This window comes from Theropithecus gelada, chromosome 3 (genome assembly GCF_003255815.1).
Source record: "Theropithecus gelada isolate Dixy chromosome 3, Tgel_1.0, whole genome shotgun sequence".
Taxonomy (NCBI): domain Eukaryota; kingdom Metazoa; phylum Chordata; class Mammalia; order Primates; family Cercopithecidae; genus Theropithecus; species Theropithecus gelada.
In genome coordinates this window covers 89,955,507-89,975,883 of record NC_037670.1, presented here as the reverse complement: position 1 = coordinate 89,975,883, position 20,377 = coordinate 89,955,507, and the positions used below count along the sequence as shown (strand labels likewise).

Below are 20,377 nucleotides of genomic sequence, written 5' to 3'. Positions count from 1 at the left end.
TGGGTGCTGACGAGTTGATGGGTGCAGCACACCAACATGGCACAAGTATACATATGTAACAAACTTGCATGTTGTGTGCATGTACCCTAGAACTTAAAGTATAATTAAAAAAAAAAAAAAGAAAAAGAAATGAAATAAACAGTGGTAAGGCAATAGGTTCAAAAGAGCATACTATGTTATAATCAGTCACAAAACATATTTTAAAAATCAGTATGATCTGTGGTGACTCAGCTAAAATTCACTGAAAGCAACTGAAAAGGAATAAAATTAGTTAAAACTGAAGAAATAAAGAGAAAAGAGACTGCATTTTAGGAAAGACAAAAAAAAAAAAAAAGCAGTTGTTCTTAATAGGGACTGGGGCCGGGGGAAAAATATGTCCCCCTCAGGGTGGACAAACTGGGAAAAGAACCAAAATCCCACACCCAATGAATTGAGACCAGACATCATTGACCACACTCCACCTCTCTAATTTTAACATTGAGCAGAATATTCTGACTAATTTTATTTATTTAATTATTTATATAATTTTTTCAGAGATAAGATCTCACTCTGTTCCCCAGGCTGGAGTGCAGTGGCACCATCGTAGCTCACTGCAGCCTTAAACTTCTGAGCACAGGCAATCCTCTTGCTTCAGCCTCCTGAGTAGCTCAGACTACAGGCACGTGCCAACATGCCCAACTGATTTTTTAAAAATTTGTAGAGATGGATTCTTGCTATGTTGTTCAGGCTTGTCTCAAACTCCTGGCCTAAAGTGAATTTCCCACCTGGGTCTACCAAAGTGTTAGGATTACAGGCGTGAGCATAGCACCCAGCCAATACTGACTAATTTTAAAACCTGAAGAACAATAAGAACCTGAAAACATTGAGTTATTATATTGGCAAAAGCAAAACAAGCCCCTTCAAGATGTCTGGGGTGGAATCTCTGACTTTGGCTAATGAGTATGCCAGGAGTCAGACCCCTTTCAAACTCTGGATAGCGCCACCACTCCCAAGATACATTTAATGCAGTTGATGCTTTTGGCAAAAGGCAATGACACAATTGCTCTCAAATGTAGCAAAGCACCAGGTAGACACACAGCAGCAACACAGGAAAATCACTGAAAACAGTATGAGATGGTGCCAGTGTTACCTGAGCTCTGAGAAGCCAGAGGTGCTGCCTACTTCTTAGGTTAAAGGCATCCAAATGCCTTTCATTGTCTTATTTGCATGGATATTTTTAATCTTATACTTTCTTGCATAAAAATAAAAAAAAGTACATCTCATGCCCTATGGTTCCAAACAGTTTGGAGATGAGACCAGCATGCCAAACTGCTGGGGCTGTGGGGCCAGCATGATGAGGATGAAGTGGATGTGGTCTGATATGATCTGGTTCTGTGTCCCCACCTGAATCTCATCTCGAATTACAATCCGAATTGTAATCCCCATGTGTTGGAGGGGGGACCTCGTGGGAGGTGATTAGATCATGGGGGCAGTTTCCCCCATGCTGTTTTCATGATAGTGAGTTCTCACGAGATCTGATGGTTTTATAAGTGTCTGGCATTTCCCCTGCTGGCACTTATTCTCTCTTCTGCAGCCCTGTGAAGAGTGCCTGCCACCATGATTGTAAGTTTCCTGAGGCTTCCCCAGCCATACAGAACTGGGAGTCTACTAAACCTCTTTTCTTTATAAATTACAGGTATGGCTTTCTTAGCGTGAGAATAGACTAATACAAGGTCCATAGATTGTTCAGGGAGCACTGCACACCGTCCACAGCCCCTCACTCCACTTCTGAAACATTGTCCCAAAGAAGCTGAGTCACAGTGAGGGCAAAGGCCCAGAGGCCAGCAGGGCAGCAGTGTAGGCTACGAATGAATCTGAATAGAAATCAGAAGACCTTGGTGACAATTCTGGCTCTGGCATTGACTAGCCCTGTTGCCTTGGGCGCCTTTTTGTTGCTGTTTCCTCATCTGTGAAATACGAATATTTCAGGTGCCATCTCATTGGAAGATTCTATGACAGTATTATTAAAATGTGTAGCCCTGTACCTGGACATCTGTACATGGTAGTAACTGTCATAATTTGTGACATTATATTTATCTTTTATGAATCACCATCACCATTATCTCAGATGCACTCTAACTTCATTTAGAGGTATTTATTTATGCCCCCACTTCATTACAAAAATGTTTAAGACACGTTTAAGACAAAGAGAAAAGATTGAGCTTCCAATCTGGTTCCAATTCTAGATGTTTCCTCTTCCTTTCCTGGTTTAGCAGGGGAAAAACTGGCCTCCTTTTTTCCCCATGTCCCCAACCCCCTTCAACCACATGAAGAGGTGCTATTTGATTACACTTCAGAAGCAGGCTCCAAACCTACTGTGCAGGCATCAAATAGGACAGAAGTGAGCTGTGGCAATGACCAAGTCCTCACATGACAACATCTCCCCTGGAGCTCTTGTGCCTGCTCCCAAGGGACCCACTCCTAGCTTCTGCCTGCCTGATTGGTTTCTCAGCCAGCTGAGCTTCTAGATTCTCCCTGAGATCCACCTCCAGCCCTGCCAAGGCCTCCTGGTTGCCTCTGTCCTGATCCCTGCACTTAGCTCTGAAGAATAATTTGGAGATAATGTGCTGTGTCCTCCAGTGTCTGCCTTTGCAGAGTACCAGACAGTCCCTTTGTCCTCCCAGGCTGCTCCAGCCACCCTGCTGGGGCTACCACATGGAGGTCTAGATCAGGTCCCCCATCCTTCATCCTCCTCGGCTGTCCTGACCACTCTGGCTGGCCTCCATGTCTCTCGGGGCTTGGCCTGCGAAGGACCTCGATTCACTCTGGACTCTGACCCAGAGTTCGCCTGTAAAATTCCCACTTGATCTTAGCAAGCAGTGCTTACAAAGTTAGGAAGTATTTGTAAAATGCTGCCATGGTATAATGTGAAGCGCTCAAAGAAGTCAGGGTTAATGATGCACTGAGAATTATTTCTAAACTGAGGGCATAAAGAGTTACAGTTCAATTTTAAAATGCAAAGTGACTCAATGCATCAAATCTTACTGTAGCCAAAGTACTGTAACTTAGTTTCCATCAGAATGGAAATAAGTAGTTACTGAGCAAGCAGCTAGATGAGCCCCTGCTTGGTGATACACACTGAATACCAAGGTAGGCCTCAAGCCACCTCTCCCAGGGAGAGGATCCATCATCACAGCCACCAGGCCCAATAGTGTTAGCCATGCTAACAAATGAAATGATTCATCATTTACAGCACTGGTGCCTTTTTTTTTTTTTTTTTTTTTTTTTTTTTGAGAAGGAGTTTTGCTCTTGTCGCCCAGACTGGAGTGCAATGGCGTGATCTTGGCTCACTGCAACCTCCACCTCCCAGGTTCAAACCATTCTCCTGCCTCAGCCTCCCGAGTAGCTACACTTACAGGTGCCACCACGATGCCTGGCTTTTTTTGGGGGGGGGGGCGGGGGGGACAAAGTCTCGCTCTGTCAGGGTGCAGTGGCATTATCCTGGTGTATTTACAAACCTTGAGCTAGACACAGGGTGCTGATTGGTGTATTTACAATCCCTTAGCTAGACATAAAGGTTCTCCAAGTCCCAATAGACTCAGGAGCCCAGCTGCCTTCACCTAGTGGATCCGACACCGGGGCTGCAGGCAGAGCTGCCCTCCAGTCCCATGCTGTGCGCCCGCACTCCTCAGCCCTTGGGCAGTCGATGGCTGGGGCGCCACGGAGCAGGGAGCGGCGTCCCCATCCGGCGGCGGGGGAGCCCACGGCGGAGAGGAGGGCTGGGACATGGCGGGCTGCAGGTCCCGAACCCTGCCCCGCGGGGAGGCGGCTGAGGCCCGGCGAGAGAGCGGTACATGGGGGCCAGCAGTGCTGGGAGACCCGGCGCAACCTCCGCAGCTGCTGGCCCGGGTGCTAAGCCCCTCATTGCCTTGGGCTGGCGGCGCCGGCTGGCTGCTCCGAGTGCTGGGCCCGCTGAGCCCGCGCCCGCCAGAACTGGCGCTAGTCTGTGAGCGCTGCACGCAGCCCCGGTTGCCCTCCGCGCCTCTTCTTCCACACCTCCCGGCAAGCAGAGGGAGCCCGCTCCGGCCTAGGTCAGCCCAGAGAGGTGCTCCCACAGTGCAGTGGCGGGTTGAAGGGCTCCTCAAGCGCCGCCACAGTGGATGTCGAGGCCGAGGAGGCAGCGAGAGTGAGGGATGTTAACACATTATCACCTCTCATTACTACCCACCCTGCACCCCAGACCTCACACAGCAACACTTGTGAAAGCCACCAAAATTGTAACAAAAATATGATGACAATGAGGACAAGTCTTTCCTCTGAGAAAGTTCTGTGCTAAACATGTTACCTATGGAAATTGTTTCAGTGTATCCTCTGATTTCCCTGATAAGTAACTACCATTATTATTCTTATCCCCATCTTATGGAAAAGGAAATAGTGACATGGAGTTTCGGTAACTTGCCAACATCATCAGACAGTATGGCCCCGGGGCCTGAGCTTTATCCCTCATGAGTGTTGAGAGTGTACTGTGTTTCTGCTGGGCACTGTGCACATGCCTGTAGTCCCAGCCACCAGGGAGGCTGAGGTGGGAGGATTGCTTGAGCCCAGGAGTTTGAGAAGAGTCTGAGTAACACAGCAAGAAGCCATCTCAAAAAAAAAAAAAAAAAAAATTAATCCAAATATCTTGCAGAGTAAAACCATAAAACAAAAAATTAAAAGATTTCTATGACTCTGGAATCCTCATTCTGGATACAAAAAGAAAGATTACTTACTGCAATAGAGAAAACGCCAAGTGTCTCTTATACTGAATGTTTTTCCGGATCGCAGGCACTGCAGTGAGCTTTGGTGTTTTCCAAATGTGATCATTTCCTTTGTGTCAGTAAGAGCCAAATTATCCTAGTAAACGGGAGTTGCTAGTGGACTTTTATTTTTTCGTTTTAAGCTAAATACTTTAATGTAATATAATGTGAATTGCACAAATTTTAAATGGCTAATCTGTTCTTCAGTTTTGTGCAATTAAAGACTAGAAGTGCAAGTCAAATACCCCAATAAAGGATAATCTACCCATCAGGTACCCAACTTAAAGTATTTTAGAGGCTAGATAATCTCTTCATGAAAGAATAGGTTTTTAAATCATTTGGAATTAGGAGCACAGTTTTTTTCTCATACATGCATATTCCATCAAAGGAAGGAGACTCCCAGGCTAGCTCATGGTTTTCTAACCTCATTAATTGAGGCTACAACATTCTTATTTCCTCTCTCCCAGTATTTCAAAGCTTCTGTAGACCAAGGGGTTCTGGGTCGCCACAGCAGAAGTCAGGAACACCTTCCCAAACCCCATGGTCCCACCCCACTGTGGCCTCAGAGATTAGAAGGTGCGGCTCTGAGTTCTAGGAGGGCAGGGACCTTGCTTCAACTCAGTGCCTGGGGTAGAGAATGTGGTGCATGGAAGAGGTGTGGGAAGGGCTGGTGAATGAGGGGGTTTTTGATCTACAACTTCCACCACTCACCGCCACAGTTTCCACTCTCCCCACCCTGTTTCTAGCCTGGGGGTAAGGAATCCCTGGCTCTGAGCTGTGGCCTCAGAGAGGGGCTTTGCAGGTGGTGACTTTGAACTGAGGAGGAAGGAAAAGGCTCAAAGAAATGATGTTTTCTTGGCAGAAACCTGATTGTGGGGATTCCATGTCAAACAGCATGGCCCAGTCTCTTCACAGGTTGGGAATCTGCAGGTCTAATCACTAGGGCCAGTGTGCTATTAAGTGGTTTCTATCACCATCACCATTGATCCCAAACATGTCACTTTTGGAGTTGGCAGGCATCAAATGACCAACATTTTTTAAATATTTGTTTTTAATATACTCACTTGCAAAACCAGATATGTCCTTGCTGCCAAGTATGAACGACACATACTTGATGGCAGAGTTCAGACAACAAGTATTTGGAGCAGACCGGGAGCAAAGACAGGTACTTGGGGTAGGCAGTACAAGCTTTAACGCAAGGTAGGGTTAGGAGGTACAAGGTTTAAAATCCAGATAAGCTTCAAGTCAGTGCCTGTCCATCTCCCCTCAACCCATCCCCAGTCTCATCTGCTTTGTTGGACAATTCCTGTGTACACTGATGGCCTCCTAACCCAAGTACCTTGTAGACTCTCAAGGCTAGACACACTGTTCTTGGGGAAGAATTGCACTACCCTCCCCCAGGCAGCTAAGGAAAGACTTGCCATTCCCCCCGCAAGCTGCTCTCTTTCCTCTCTCCTTATCCCAGTTCTGCAGAAAAAGGACTCAGGTCAATATAGTTCTTTAATGTAGACATCATCTGTAGCATTTACATGCTTGACACCCAGGAAATAACTATTTTCACTTCCCCGCATCTCCCAGTGTTCACCTTTGCACCACTGCCTCTGGCTTGCCTGGAACAGTCTGCCCCGTCACCTGCCTAACTTGCTCTTTAGGGATTTCTTAATTGTGCCTCTTTCTAGGAAGGCTTCCCTAACCCACAAGGCCACATTTGGTATCCCTCCCAGGTGTCCCCAATGCTTTGCTCTTCCCTATCAAAGCTCCTGTCACTCTGTGTTGTTGACTATTGTTAACTACTTACTTATTGGTCAGACTGTAAACTCCATAGTGCTAACACTCTGTGTGATCAAATAACTCTTGTATCCCCACTGTCTAACACAGTTCCGGTCACATAACAGGCTCTGCATGAATGAATGATGAAGACACAATAGTACAGTGGTAAGGCCATCAAATGCTTCTAAGATTGCACTTAGCAACATCGCAAGCTGCAGAATCCCTTGCCACATATGATCTGCTGTTCACCGATTCTTGCCAGGATCACAACTGAGAAGAGGAAGATAATGGAGATGGAAGACTCAGAATGCTCAGGGTCCTGCTGGCCTTCAAACAGCAGGACTCTGAGTGTCCCAAGTCTTACCATGAGTTGCTAAAAGAGAACCAGACACATGTTTATCCCTTTGAAAGAAACGTGAACCAAGCCACTCCTCTGGACCGTTCTTCCATCCACTGGACCAACAACTCATGGTTTGAAGGATTTTTGCTTAATGGAAGTGACAAAACAGCCAGATCAAAAGGATTTCCAGGAGCAAAGACAGAAAACATGCACAGCGTTAGACAACCTAAATGGAACTGGCTAGATATGACTCCGGTTGTGACTAAGCCATAGTGCCCCCTAAGTTGGGTGAAGAGAATGGTGCCCATCAGGCCAGAGAAAGTTGAAAGGGCCATGAGGATGCTAAGCAGGGATTCTCCAACCTCTTGGGTGTAGGCATAGCCAGTGATGATACAGCCAGACCCCAGAACTGTCATGTAGAGGAAGACTAAGCCCAAGCCAGCTAAGAAGACCGTCTGCCTGCAGTAGGCTTCCCATCCCTCATGGCACATGCAGAGAAAGTGAAAAGGAAAACCTGAGGTTGTGGTCTGTTCTTCAAGGTTAAACTTGTGGTCCTTTGGCTTTTCCAAAGTCCTGGGCTTGTAGATGAATCCATCACTGATTACCCAACAGTCCCTTTCACCCAAAATAAAATCCAAACAAGCTTTAAGTCAGTGCCTGTTCATCTCCCCTCAACCCATCCCCAGTGTTATCTGCTTCTTTGTTGGACAATTCCTGTGTACACTGATGGCCTCCTACCCTAAGCACCTGTGTCTCTTTGCCTGAAGATCCCTCTCCAGCCACAGGAACATGAGGGGTGAGCTGTAAGTTGCCCTGAGAACAACTCTCAACCAAAAACAGACAAGAGTTGGTCGATAAACATCCTAGTTTCCTTGGGCCTTGGTGGGACAGTTCTGAGGTGTATCCTACACGGTTTCTCAAAAGGTCCCCAAAAGGATTGAGCCCAGTGGCCATCAGCAGTAACCTATATATTAACACACCTTTTATTGGCTTTTCTCCCTTCTCTGTCTCACTTCCCATTCCCTCACCATGCTTCCTGGAATCACCTTCCAAATATTAATAGATTAATTTTCACCCCAAATCTTTGTCTCTGGGATTACTCTTGAGAGAACCCAAACTAAAACACAGTCAAGCCAGGAAGATGGCACTGAAAGAAGGAGGAAGAGGAGGACACATTTTGTAGAAGACAAAATGCTACATGCTTGGAACTCAGTCATGAGCTCCAGGAAATAGTGATAGATATTTCCTTTAGTTATTTTTCTGAAGAAACAGACACTTATGTGAAAAAAGCTAAATACTTTTCAGTCTTCCAGGATAAAATAAACAACAATTATAAGCAGATTAAAAATATATAACCGCCGAGTGTGGTGACTCATGCCTATAATCCCAGCACTTTGGGAGGCCGAGGCGGGTGGATCACAAGGTCAGGAGTTCGAGATCAGCCTGACCAACACAGTGAAACCACGTCTCTACTAAAAATACAAAAGTTACCGGGCATGGTGGCACATGCCTGTAATCCCAGCTACTCGGGAGGCTGAGGCAGGAGAATCACTTGAACCCAGGAGGCGGAGGTTGCAGTGAGCTGAGATCACGCCACTGTACTGCAGCCTGGGCGATAGAGCGAGACTCCGTCTCAAAAATATATATATATATGTATATACGTATATTATATATATGTATATTATATATATGTATTTTATACACACACACACACACACACCATTGTGAGGGGTATTTAGTGCAAATTAAGACAAATCCTGCAAAGGACTAGAGGAACCAAATAGAACTGTGGAGGAAGAAGAAAGGGGCAGGTGGGCCAGATCCATTCTAGACCAAGAAGTGTGGGAAGGATTAAGCTCTTAATTGCAGAAATGAATGTATTGCCAGAACAATTTTTTAAAAGATCACAATGACAACAACAATGAAAAAAAATAGCTAACATTGACTTAAGTTTTACTATATGCCAGGGAGTAAAATTGGGCTTTACATAAACTATCTTATTTAATTGTCATAACATCCGTATGATATCACTTCTTTTGTGGTCCTTAATTTACAGATAGTAAGACAGAATGTGAATAAACTAACTTTGCATGGTCACACAGGTAATAGCCGCAGAGGGGAAGGATACAGCTTACTCTATCTATTCACCTATCTGCTTACATATCTATCTATTCATCCCTCATCTAAATATGTATCTCTATTTATCTGTCTCTGCAAATACATATATTTTATTTGTGTAATGAGATCTGGTGGACTTTAACTGCAAAATAACTTGAGAGAAAAGAGAATGAATTATAGGAAGTACAGAAAAAGAAACTGAGAGCAGAAGCAATTCCTGGACTGTGCCGTACCAGGCAGATGGGCAACACAGCCAGTATGCAGTGCTGGCTCTTTCTTTGGGAGATTGAGGTCATATCTACTGGCAAAGCCCCCTTTCTTTTATTGCCACCATACTGTTTGGGAATTTCTGATTTAAAAAAAAATACTGTTGATAACAGGAATGACCAATCATCATATTGTCTTGACCAAAGAGCAGCCCATACTCTGACACAGTTGCCTCTCTAGTATCTTTGGGGAGGATGTTCGTAAGTGAGATTGGAAGAGTAATTGCCCCCAGGACTGTGGGATAGGTTGTGCACGTTGTATACTGCACAGTCCCATGGTGGTGTCAGTCTCTCTGAATGGAGTCCCCAGACAGGGCACAACCTATGTATAAGGCAGCCCTGCCTGCCCCACCAATAAGATCAGCCCTATGAACTGCATGACCAATGGCAAAGCTGGAGCCCTCTCATTTGTCACTGTTTCTAGGCACATTTGCAGATAAAATATTGAGATTATGATCAGATTATGATCAGAACTTTCAAGAGTTCTGGAAAGAAGAGTTCTGGAAAAAAAACACTGACATAAAGGAGAGAAAAAGAACAGGAACTCCCTCTGAGTTTGCATTACCTTGAATGTTCACAGCCTCCTGTTGCCTTTCTAGGAAGTGCCCCTCTGTGTGTTGCTGGGGTTTTATAGCCAATCGGTGAACTAGCTGATAAACCCTGGACAGAAATAGAAACTACAAGAAGTGAAACAAAGTTCCATCCAAGAATGAAACGACAACTGATCACATGAGATGTACATGTCATCACTTGACCCACAGACAGGGGAGCAAATATATTGATGATCTGGTCCTTCTGCTGGACTGTTGCATTTATCCCTGTAAGTGAGAGGAAGGAAACATTGCAACTTAGTGGGTGAGTCCTTCCTTCTGGTGAATTTAACATCATGCATTTACTAGATTTGCTAGCCATGTAATTATGGTGAAAACAAGAAAGATCCCTTTGGATTTAACTATAGATTAGCCGTAGGATTTGCAACCAGGAAAAGACCTTCAAGATCAATTCTATTGGAACTTGGACAATTAACAGATAAATAAACTGAGAAACAGAGAGACTGTGTTACTTGTAGCTAATTATTTTAACTCCCATCTCAGCACTCTTTCCCAACACAACCCATTATCTTAACAACTATAGTAGTATTAACGCCATTATTATAACCAACATGTTTGTCAGGGGAGCAAGGTGACAAGAGGAGGGTAGAGGACAGAATTAGTTGAACACTTACTCTGTGCCAGGCAATAGTTCTAAGCTTTCTACATCTATTCATTTCAATCCTCGCAACAACTCTTACAGGTCAATAGTGTTTCCTTTTTACAAGTTAGGAAACTGGGGCACAGAGAGGTGATTTTACTTGTTCAAAGTCACAGAGAGGGCACATGGCTGAGCTGAGAATCCAACCCAAGCAGTGTGACTATGAAGCTTATTAGCTTCACTATTCCATCATCATCGAAGGATATATTTACAATATTATTTTTTTAATTGTAATAAATTCTGTGCTTTATCTTTTTTTTTTTAATTTAATTAACAAAGAATAGGAAGACTTTCCTCACCCAGAGACAGAGGACACCATGTTACTTGGCTTTTATCCACATAGCTGTTTTATTTTAGGTGCTGTTATTTAAGCCAGAGTACATCCAAATAAGTGTAGTTTAAAAGAAAACATGATTATAAAGGGTTCCTAGTCTTTGCAAGGCATGATTTCTATAGACTCCTCTTTAATAGCTTCCTTTATCTTGGCCATCCATGATCACACACCTTTTCTAGCAGAGTACCACCCACACAAATAGAGAGTAGGATGAGATCTTCAGCTTTAAGTTGGCAATGTGTATATATCTCAATGTGAATGATCCAAGTTTTGCAAATGGGAGAAAAAGCAAAAATGCCAGATTCTTTCGTTTAGCTCCATTATTAAAAAAAAATATTTTTTTACCTTTATTATCAATGACAATTCACAGTTACACTTGAAGATTTTTTTTTTTTTTTTTGAAAGTGGAAGCTTATCACTGGCCCGAATTAAGAAATATATATATATATATATTTTAGATAGAGTTTTGCTCTTGTTGCCTAGGCTGGAGTGCAATGGTGCGATCTTGGCTCACCACAACCTCTACCTCCCAGGTTCAAGCAATTCTCCTACCTCAGCCTCCCGAGTAGCTGGGATAACAGGCATGTGCCACCACACCTGGCTAATTTTGTATTCTTAGTAGAAATGGGGTTTCTGCATGTGGTCAGGCTATTCTCAAACTCCTGACCTCAGATGATCCGCCTGCCTCAGCCTCCCAAAGTGCTCGGATTACAGATGTGAGCCACCACACACGGCCTTCTTTTTTCTTTTGTAGAGACCATGTATCCCTATGTTGCCCAGGCTGGCCTTGAACTCCTGGCCTCAAGCCATCCTCCCACCTTGGCCTCCCAAAATTCCAGGATTACAGCCATGAGCCACCAAGCCTGGCCAATAAATCTTTTAATTTACTTATTTTCTAGGCCTAAAATTGCCAAGGTACCTCTGTGATACATTTTTAGAGCCTTCTCTCCTAAAAATACAGTCTATATATTCTTTTTCTTTTCTTTTTTTTTTTTTTTTTGAGACAGTCTTGCTCTGTTGGCCAGGCTGGAGTGCAGTGGTGCGATCTCGGCTCACTGCAACCTCCACCTCCTGAGTTCAAGCAATTCTCTTGCCTCAGCCTCCCGCGTGGCTGGGACTACAGGTGCGTGCCCACGCCCCATTAATTTTTGTATTTTTAGTAGAGACAGGGTTTCACCATGTTGGCCAGGATGGTCTTGATCTCCTGATCTCATGGTCTGCCCGTCTTGGCCTCCCAAAGCGTTGGGATTAGAGGCGTGAGCCACCGCGCCCAGCCTATATATTCTTTAGATAATACAGTACCAATCATGTCTTAGGTGATTCCTACATGCAGATATAGTGTTAAGTGCTTTCCAAATCCTGTATCTCATAGAATCCTTCCCACAGCTGAGCTGTGTGTGTGTGTGTGTGTGTGTGTGTGTATGTGACTTTATTTCCCTCATTCTACAGTTGAGGAAAATCACGTAACTTGCCCTGGAGTATGCATCTAGTAAGAGGCACAGCTGGTTTTAGCTGAATTCAAACTCAAACCCAGGTCTCGTTGACTCCAAATAACATGTTCTTAAAGCCTGTTGTCAGCCTCTCTCAGAGCCCTGATTGCCTTGTCAGCTCTCTACTTCTCAGCTGATCAGAGGATCAGTACCCAGGGCGGTACCACTCACCAACCAGCCGGCCTCTGTTGTCACCCGTCAGCTCACGATCCAGTCCCTCTGAATGGTGATGGTCAGTGCCATGCCAGCCAGGTTTGCCAAGGCCACTAGGGTGGTCACCAGTGCACAGCAGGCCACCTACTGAAGGAGGGGAAAGGAAGTTTGGAACCCGAGAATAGATTTTCCCGCCCCACTGCAGTGCATACAGTTATTTATCTGACAGCTCAAGGAACATCTAGATGAACACAAAGACCTTAGAGAGAAAAAGATTCAATGTAGGTTTGGAGCCCAGTGCTATTGTGTTAATGCTAAGCATTTTCTTCCTCCCACCCCATCAGAGCCAGAGCCGACGCTAATTTGTACCTTGCAGACACAGATTCTGCTGTTCTATTGCCTTCATGTCAGTGGGATTTCAGCTCAGACTCACAAATTAGGGGAGAGGAGGACACTGAGGAAGGATTAGCCTGATCCAAAATCAGTGAGCTGGGCCACAAAGAAAACATTAACTGGTGGACATTCAGGGTGACTGTGACACCCTGTGTCTGTGACACAGGGACACGGGAGACACTCACAGTGAGCCAGCCATCCCAGATTTGTTCCATCTGCCTCTTGAAGGGGAGCACAAGCATCAGGACAGTGCAACAGGTGGTGACGGAGGCGTTCTGCGTGAAGAGCGAGGCATAAGCAACTGTGAATGGAAACACCCAGCCCAATCTTTACTCTCGGTTTTAACAGGCAGCTCACAGCTATATCATCATTTAATGCAGAGCAGACTGGGTGCGGTGGCTCACAACTGTAATCCCAGCACTTTGGGAGGCCAAGGCGGGCCGATCACTTGAGGTCAGGAGTTCCAGACAAGCCTGGCCAACATGGCGAAACCCTGTCTCTCCTAAAAATACAAAAATTAGCCAGGCGCGGTGGCACACACCTGTAATTCCAGCTACTCGTGAGGCTGAAGCACAAGAATCACTTGAACCTGGAAAGTGGAGGTTGCAGTGAGCCAAGATCGTGCCACTGCACTCCAGCCTGGGCGATAGATCGAGACCCTGTCTCAAAAAAATAAAATAGAATAAAAAAAATGCAGAGTAGTTGCATTTGACCTAATCCCTGTGCAACCAGGGTTAGCATTTCCATCAGTGATCACGGGCTTAAGAGGCAAAGAGCAGACTCTTGAACTCACTAAAGACAAAGCTTTTGCAACCAAAAGAGAAAAAAGCTGGACTTCGCAAGTGAATGAAAACATATTTGAGAGACGGATTCTCAAATATATGAAAAGCTGGATTCTAGGTAAGTCAAGAAACTTAAAATGTTCTAGTGCTACATTACATTCTTCTGGACTTAATTTGTAACTGAAGTTACCAATTTAGCCTAAAGACCACACACCAGATTTTCAATCAGCTAGTCTTTTCAATGGTGTGGCTTCAGAGAAGCCTACATTTATATAGCCTACATTCTTATTGGACAAAGAAGCTTAAAGAGATAGTATGGCCAAAAGCTAAAAGTAGATCTACATTTAAACAAATAAGTCTCCAGATATTAATGAATAGTTTAGACAGATCACCCGGTACCAAAAAAAATCATTTACACAAATAAATTGCTTCTAATAAAAACAACACAAGCATATTATGCATAAGTAATGCCAAAATATTAAAAAGAAAGCATTTTTCAGGAATTTGATATTAAAAACCTATACTTAGCAAAAATCTAAAACATCTTACATGTAGAATCAGAGAATGATGACACAAAGCTGTATAACTTTGTCTAGAGTTTTTAACTTATGCTCTTTTGCTATTCAGTTCATAGCAATTTATGAATTTTATTTCACTAAATAAACCAAAAAAGCCAGTGAAGTCATAATGTACCACATAAATATGTATGTCACAGGTAAGAGTATTACCTTTATTTCTTGGTTTCTTTTCAATCCAATCACCAATTAAGACCCCAAATATTAATACATATCCAGCCACCACTAAGCCAAACACCGCCGATAAAAGCAGATTATGTCCATATAATTCTGTCAGGAAGATAGACATGGCAAAGTGCCACATTTGGTCTCCCTGCAAAGTAGTAGTGCAGGCAAAGCATGTTTTCATCATTGACCTAAAAGATGGATCCAAGTTAAAATCCAGAAAGATGCATTTATCCCCAGGGACATGTAATATGCAGGATTACAAGACAGAATGTCAAATTATACGTTTATGCAGTACATCTATAACTTTGTTTTTATGCAATATAGTTATAAATTTTAAAAGCTAGAGAGAATATATGTTAAAATCCTAAAAGCTCCAAAGAGTCAACAAGCTAATGAAAAAATATCAGACAAACACTTAGAAGAACATGAGACCTCCAAGAACAAAGCCCACAGTGCCCTGAGGACATCTGCTGATTCTGAAGCAACAGCTGTGAAATACAACAGCAGGTTCGTTGTCCTCAGAAAGACAGACTATGCAAGTCCATGCTACCAAAGATGGGGACTAAGATAAACCAGTTCCCATTTTAAGCTGAGATCCCATGTAATTACATCTTAAATGTAAGTAAGGGTAAACCTGAAGTAAACTGATGCTCACGTGGACTTGTAGTCCAGTTCTACCTCATCCGAATGGGCAGGGAATCTCAAACCTTGAACATGGATTAAAGTGTTACAAAATGACTAGTGTCCACTATGCATCTGGTGGGAGCTAGTTAAAATTATCTCTAAAGGAAGATGCCACCATCTTAGGCTTCAAAGTATTCCTACAATAATAATAATAAAATAAAAATTTTATAAAATAATATACAAATTATTATCATTATTATGTTGAGACTGGATCTCACTCTGTCTCCCAGGCTGAGTGCAATGGTACAATCATAGCTCACTGCAGCCTCAACTTCCCAGGCTCAAGACATCCTCCCACCTCAGTCTCCCAAGTAGCCGGGACTACAGGCATGCACCATGATGCCTAGCTAGTTTTTTTTTTTTTTTTAATTTGTAAAGATGGGGTCTCACTATGTTGCCCAGGGTGGTCTCCTGGGCTCAAGCAATACTCCCACCTCAGCCTCCCAAAGTGTTGGGATTACAAGTGTGAGCAACCACACTCAGCCTTTATAATTATTTATTACATTTATTCCAACACATATGTTTTTATGCGCCTGCCTTTTTTTTTTTTTTTTTTTTTTTTTAAGATGGAGTACTCTGTTGCCCAGGCTGGAGGGCAATGGCACGATCTCAGCTTGCTGCAACCTCCACCTCCTGGGTTCAAATGATTCTCCTGCCTCAGATTCCTAAATAACTGGGATTACAGGCATGTGCCACCATGCCCAGCTAATTTTTGTATTTTTAATAGAGATGGGGTTGGCCAGGTGTGCTGGCTCACACCTGTAGTCCCAGCACTTTGAGAGGCTGAGGCAGGCGGATCATGAGGTCAGGACACTGAGGCCATCCTGGCTAATACGGTGAAACCCGTCTCTACTAAAAATGTAAAACATTAGCCAGCTTTGTTGGCACGCACCTGTAGTCCCAGCTATTCCGGAGGCTGAGGCAGGAAAATTGCTTGAGGCAGAGGTTGCAGTGAGCTGAGATAGTGCCACTGCACTCTAACCTGGGTAACAGAGCGAGACTCCATCTCAAACAAAAAAAAAGAAAAAATAGAGATGGGGTTTCACCATGTTGGCCAGGCTGGTCTTGAACTCCTGACCTCAAGTGATCCTCCCGCCTTGGCCTCCCAAAGTGCTGGGATTACAGGAATGAGCCACCAGACCCAGCCATCTTCCTCTATTTGTTCTATATTTGATAATTCACACATATTTTTTAAAAATACACATTTTTGCATCTAATATTTTGAGACATCCTAATGTCCTTAATATTGCAGTTCTCTTAACCATCCAAAGACAAAACATTAACTTCATTTTGATTCCTCTTTTACCCATATTCATAAGGCACAACTTACAAAATTAAAAAACTTGGACTCATGAGGTAGATCAAAGTTGCTCCTAAAACACATGTATTTAAACCATAAGCATTGTTAAATAATAAATATATATACATATTTATTTGGAGCAAATTTTGCCAGCTAACCAGAAAGACTAAAATGCTGTTTAGCATGAATTTGCTTTTGGAGAGTACACCAGTGCTGGATAAAAATACAAGCACCAAGTTAGGGGATACTCAGGGATTTTGTTTTCTTTTGACAAAGTTGTCTTCATTCATTTGTCACTGAGGGACCGCTGGGGAAATATCCATCTCTTTCCCTTTCCTTAAGTCTAGAAATAGAGAAATAAGGCATTTCTGTTGACATATGTGCCATAAGGGAAGTAGCCCAGAATGCAATGGAAGAATATAGAAATGGCAGGAAGTCGCCCCAGGGCAAAATCTGAGGACCAAGAAGGAACTGAACTAGCAAGTGAGGATCAGGGGTGGAAACAGCTCTCCAGGTTGGGAGAACAGTGGGTACAGAGGCCTGTTGAAAAAAGAAAGGATAACTGCAGACAAAATCCAGAGGTTGGGGTGTAAGGTGCAAAACTCGGAGAGGGATAAGAAAGGGAAGGGATGAAGCAAGTCTGAAGAGAGACTCCCCTTTACCTGGGAGGAGCAGGAAGGAGCGGTGGATCACCAAAGCTGCTGTGCCCTGATATGATTTGGCTGTGTCCCCATCCGAATCTCGAATTGTATCTCCCAGAATTTCCACGTGTTGTGGTAGGGACCCAGGGGGAGGTAATTGAATCATGGAGGGGCCAGTCTTTCCCATGCTATTCTCATGGTAGTGAATAAGTCTCACAAGATCTCATGGGTTTATTAGGGGTTTCTGCTTTTGCTTCTTCCTCATTTTTCTCTTGCTGCCACCATGTAAGACGTGCCTTTCACCTCCCACCGTGATTCTGAGGCCTCCCCAGTCATGTGGAACAGTAAGTCCAATTAAACCTCTTTTTCTTCCCAGTCTCAGGTATGTCTTTATTAGCAGTGTGAAAACGGACTAATACAGCCTTGTGTGGATTCCCAGCTGCAGGGGGCCTCCTCTCCAACCTTTCAACACACCCACCCCGCACCTTCCCCACAGAGCTGGGGGCCAGGGCCTGTCTCAGCTACTCACCAGGACTCCTTTCCTGCTTCCTCTTGCCCATCCGGACCATCACTCCTTATTTTCACCTTTCTGATGCCCATCAGAATGGGGGTCAGAAATGGGGTTCTGATTTAGATCTTTAGTGCCACAGGAAACACAGTCATCAGTGCAGAGTGAGTGTGGGAAAGTTTTCAGGAGAGAAGAGAGGTCATTTAGGAGAGTGGATCAGACCCCCATCTGGCCAGGCACTGGCATCCCAGTCTTCCTGGTTATGCCCTACAATCTCACATGTGTCTTCCTGAGACATCCTAATGTCCTTAATTTTAGAGAGCCCTGTTGAAAGCCCTCTTTATGGCACTCACTACCTTCTACCCTACCTCATTGCTACATCCTCTATGGAAGCTACCACTGATTCAGATCCATGATTGCAATCCTCATTGGAATAGCCCTACTATAGTGGCAGGGATTCCATGTCTGCCCTTCCTTCCTTCCTCCCCTCGTCCCTTCCTTCCTCCCCTCCTCCTTTCCTTTCTTTCTTTCCTTTCCCTTCTTTTTTCCTTCCTTCCCTTTTCCTTCCTCCCATCCTTCCTTCCTACCTGCCCTCTTGTATGTATTCATGTATTCAGGTATTTTGCCAGGCACTGGGGATAAAGTGGTAAGAAAGTTGGAGAGGGTTCTTACACTTACAGCCCAGGGATAACAGACAATAGACCATGAAATACAACCCAGTGTGATGAGTTTCAACTTAGACAGGGTGAGGTGCCACCCCATCACCCCAGAAGCTGGTCATGGAGAAACCATGGCAGGTCACTCAAAAGGCCCTCTGGAACCTGAAGGTTGGCATATGGCACTAAGGAAGGACATCAACGCTGGACACGTCAACCCCTGACACAGAAGCATTACCCAGCCACCCACCCCAACACTGAAACAAGTGCCTGGGGTCATTCACACCCGCAGAGGTCACCAACACTGTGGCCTCTCCCCAGGTGCACCCTGTGTGCTTCAGCACTTCAGCCATCCCTGAGGCATCAGGGTTTTGCTCTCACTCCACATCCCAGCACTGGACAAATCCTCCAGTGACAGAAACTGCATTAAAGTGCTGGAACCACAGTCTGCTCAAGCCAACGCCACTGGCCCATCGCTGGTGGAAAGAGCTTCTTGGGAGCTAGCCTGCCACATCAGGAATTCTCTGGAATGTGTCAGGATCTTCCATCTCACCCAGCCTTGGGAGAGGGTCTGGCCAGGAGAAGATCTCCCCTCACTGACTAGTCTCCCTTCAAAGTCTCAGCACCAAGTTGGTCTTTGGGCTGGGCTGCCATTGGACTGCATTTCTCTTGTCCATTGACATTCCCACTTCCCTAAAAGACGTCTCTTCTCTCCTAAAAACTTTCCCACACTCACTCTGCACTGATGACTGTGTTTCCTGTATCACTAACGATCTAAAAACCATGGGAGAGGACTTGCTTGAGTTCTCATCCCCACACCTGCTCCTCTGCCTGCACCCAGGCCCTGGGCTCTGCCTCCCCTCCTGTCTCCAGGCTCCTGGCACATGCCAGTTCCTCCCCATATCTCTCTTCCCTCCAGTCTTTCTTCTCCTCTGCTCGTGTGTCCTCAAACTTTCTCTTTACTAGGTCCTACAAACAAGTTGTTAATCCAAGCATCTCTTCAAAAAACAGCAACAAGGCTTTCGGCTTTCAGCTGGGAGGAGGCCAAGGTGCAACTTTCTTCCGTCATCCTGAATCTAGCCGCCTCTGCCATGCTGCCAAAGTTTTACCCCAATGAGATCAAAGTCATATACCTGAGGTGCACCGGGGGTGAAGTGGGTGCCACGTCTGTGTTGGCCCCCAAGATCGGCCCCCTGGGTCTGTTTCCAAAAAAGGTTGGTGATAACATTGCTAAAGCAACCAGTGACTGAAAGGATCTGAGGATTACAGTGAAACTGACCATTCAGAACAGACAGGCCCAGATTGAGGTGGTGCCTTCTGCCTCCGCCCTGATCATCAAAGCCCTCAAGGAACCGCCAAGAGACAGAAACAGAAAAATATTAAACACAGTGGAAATATCACTTTTGATGAGATCGTCAACATTGCTCAACACATGTGGCACTGATCTTTAGCCAGAGAACTCTCTGGAATCATTAAAGAGATACTGGGGACTCTCGAGTCTGTGGGCTGCAATGTTGATGGCCGCCACCCTCATGACATCATAAATGACATCAACGGTGGTGCTGTGGAATGCCCAACTAGTTAAGATGCACAATGGAAAATATTTCAATAAGGATCATTTGAAAAACAAAAAAACAAAAACAGCAACAACAACTTTCTCTTGGTCTTGCTGTTCTTCTCTTGGCTACTACACCAGCTCTCTACTCACCTTTATATCTTGAAAGGATCATTTGTTCTTGCTTCAATTCTCCCTTGAACCCACTGTGAACAACTTTCACCCCCATCTCTCAACATATCTACTCCTCACAAGGTCATCAATTACCCACCACAGGGTTCAATCCAGCTGTCAGTTCTGAGTGCTCATGTCTGCATGGGACACCTTGCTCCCTTCCTCCTTTGTGAACCCTGCCTCACTAGGCTTCATGCACCCCCTTCTCCTGGCTTTTCTAACACTGGCTGCTCCTTCTATTGCCTCCTTTACCAACCTCCTATCTGGTCTTGGACCCTCTCCTCTCCCCTCTCCTCCCCTTCCCTTTCTGGACAGCATCTCACTCTGGTTGCTGAGGCTGAGGTACAGTGGTGCAATCTCAGCTCACTGCAGCCTTGAGCTCCCGGGCTCAGGTGATTCTCCCACCTCAACCTCCTGAGTAGCTGGGATTACAGGCACGCACTG

The 20,377-nt window shown here is 44.7% G+C and overlaps 1 pseudogene; it reads left to right on the top strand.

Moving 5' to 3' along the window:
* The first annotated feature begins 19,233 nt into the window (after positions 1 to 19,233).
* LOC112621460 lies at positions 19,234 to 19,789 on the top strand (annotated as a pseudogene).
* The last annotated feature ends 588 nt before the right edge of the window (positions 19,790 to 20,377 follow it).